This window comes from Otolemur garnettii, unplaced genomic scaffold, assembly GCF_000181295.1.
Source record: "Otolemur garnettii isolate 467f Iridium unplaced genomic scaffold, OtoGar3 scaffold00130, whole genome shotgun sequence".
Lineage (NCBI taxonomy): Eukaryota > Metazoa > Chordata > Mammalia > Primates > Galagidae > Otolemur > Otolemur garnettii.
The window spans coordinates 2586217-2588854 of NW_003852525.1; positions in this window are offsets into that span (position 1 = coordinate 2586217).

Here is a 2638-nt window from a genome sequence, read left to right on the forward strand (position 1 = left end):
TGCAGAACAATTGTGCATATCGTAACATCTAAACTAAGTTATAAGTCTGGACTCCAAGCACATCAACTATTTATATATTTCCATTTACAGGAAAAGGAACAGTTTTAATATCATTGTAAGGACACGAAAATAAATCCATTTTGGTACTGTCTGAGCAACTGCTTATAAATCATAAAGTCTGCAGGTGAAATCAAGAAAGGTTTCTTCAGTCATCCTTTAATAGAAACCTACCAGAAATCATGTTCATGCAGATCCCTACCAACTGGCTATCGTAATAATGGTCTTAATATATTTCTGTCAAGTAAACATAAACAGAAATCCCCAAAAGATAAATTATCATCGCCCTCCTCAAGGATATCACAGACTGTCAAATTTTCAGCACACAACATATGTAAACTCTTCGGGATTGGGGTTGGTTGACTTTCGTTCTAACAAACACGTCATCGTCAAAGAAACTAAGAAGAATGGAAAACAAAGAAGGGGGACAGATATTTTGCAGAACAATTAAACAGAGGACCACAAGGACACAGCACAGGAAAAGGCCCATCTGCTTACGCCCTCTGAGTCTCAATTACTCTTCATCTACAAAGAGGAGATTAAGATGACTTTCTGCGTTGTGGTGATCAAGTCTATGAAAGGGCTGTAGACTCCGTGCATTAGAAGCCACTATGCAGGTGTATAATAAATATTCCATGGTTGTAATTTCCAAAAAGTAAACACTAAGGATGTGCTGGATTAGACGGGGAGGAAAGAACTGTTGAAGAAAAAACTCAGAATACCCCTGAAATGCGAAAACACAAACATTGGGTCTGAAAGGCGAAGGTTCCTGTGACAGAAATGTCCTGTTTTTAACTCTCTGGGACCTCTGTAAAGTCAAAGCTTGAGATGTAACTCACATAAAGTAAAAGGAACCCGTTTCAAGTGCAGCGTCAGAGGCATCGTGACAATGCAGTCACCGCTGTGATCTCGGTATCGAGCCCTCCATCACCCCAGAAAGTCCCTTCTGCATTTGGCCTTCCCTCTCCACACCCCAAGCAAATGCTGGTCAAAAAAAAAAGTCATTCAGTGCATCCTCTTCTTACGTCCAGCTTCTCCTGCTCCGCAGAATGTTGGCGGTCACATCACGATGTGTCACAGCTCACGGTTTCTCTCTACTGCTGAGGAACCGTCTATCGTGGGGCTGTATCGTGAGTTCTGTGCTCCTCCATCCATGGGCACTTAGTAGTCAGTTTGAGGCTACGATGAAAAATGCTACAGCCAAAAAATAACATTCAGAAGAGGGAGGAGGGACGCAGCTGTGTCTCCGCTCTCTGTACCCGCACTGCTCCCTCTGAGGAGTCACCTCCTGGCTTTTTTCCCTTCCATATAACCAACACTTGAGTGTACCCTGGTGTCCTGCACCCCCCAAACCTCCAGCCGCTGCCGAGAGCCTCAGCGGCTCAGCCACACTGCTCCCCGCTCACCCTCGTTCTGCTGAGGGAGTGTTCAGTGTCAGATAACCAGCTGTAGATGGAACCCAGGCAGGAAGCAGAGAAGATGATTCACCCGAATCACCCCCGAAATCCGTCCTCACTGTTCCTTTGGGGCTCACCCAGGACAGGTGATCTTAGGAGATACAGGTCAGGAGATTTGCTGAAGCCACTCTGGTACACATTTTCTTAAAACGACTCTTGGTCTGGGTCAAGAAGGATCTTTTTGGCTTCCCAGTGGGGCAATCTGAAGAAAGGGGAATATTCTGAAAAGAGGCATCAAAGAGAACAGAGTATTTTTTCTAAGAGCTCCACCTTTACAAATTAGGTTATTTCCTGCCCTGCAGCTTCCCCAGGGCTTTCAGGATTTTCTCTCTTTGAATTCGGTCTCTAACTTGAGTATTGACAAAGAAAAGCCCACAGGCAGCCACTTGTACTATTCCCTGGGACGGGGCCAAGGCTGGATGTGCAGAAGTCAGGGGCTGTGTTACAGGCAGTCATAACAGGGCAGGTTAACAGAACGTCCAAAAAATGGATACACAGTTACCCACACACAGCATGTTAACAAAAGATAATGACATACACCTATGAGACGGCCAGAGCTCAACAATAATCTGGTTTCCAGACACTGATTTTCACACAAACTCTAGTTAATGTTGCTTTACATACAACTCAAAACTTCCTAAGATCATTTTATGTTATTAAATTCCTTTTTGTCATGAAATTCAGAAGACTTTCTCATTGACATAAACAAATGAGATTAAATTTACTTTCTTTCCGAGAATACTGTATACTTTGACCACAAGGAAAAAATGAGCCTGTTTCAGGAAGGCTGAGGACAGCTATAGTGATGAAGTGACCTTGGGCCCTGACAAGCTGCACCTGCTCTATTTATTGGGGCTCATGGTGACCTCCGTATTAATTGTGGCTATCTACTTTTGACCCCACAAACTTTAAACCATCAGTGGACATTACAGAAATACCATTTCCACGTCATCTGTTTCCCTCTAATACGTATCGTATTTACTCCTTCCTTTTAACAATGATTAATGACCTAAAAAAAATCATAGCTTAAAATGGATACTTTCAACCAGGAAAAGCAGGTGTTATCAACAACTGGTAGAAATTTTCACACCATAAAATGTAAAGACCTCCTCTAACGAATGCAG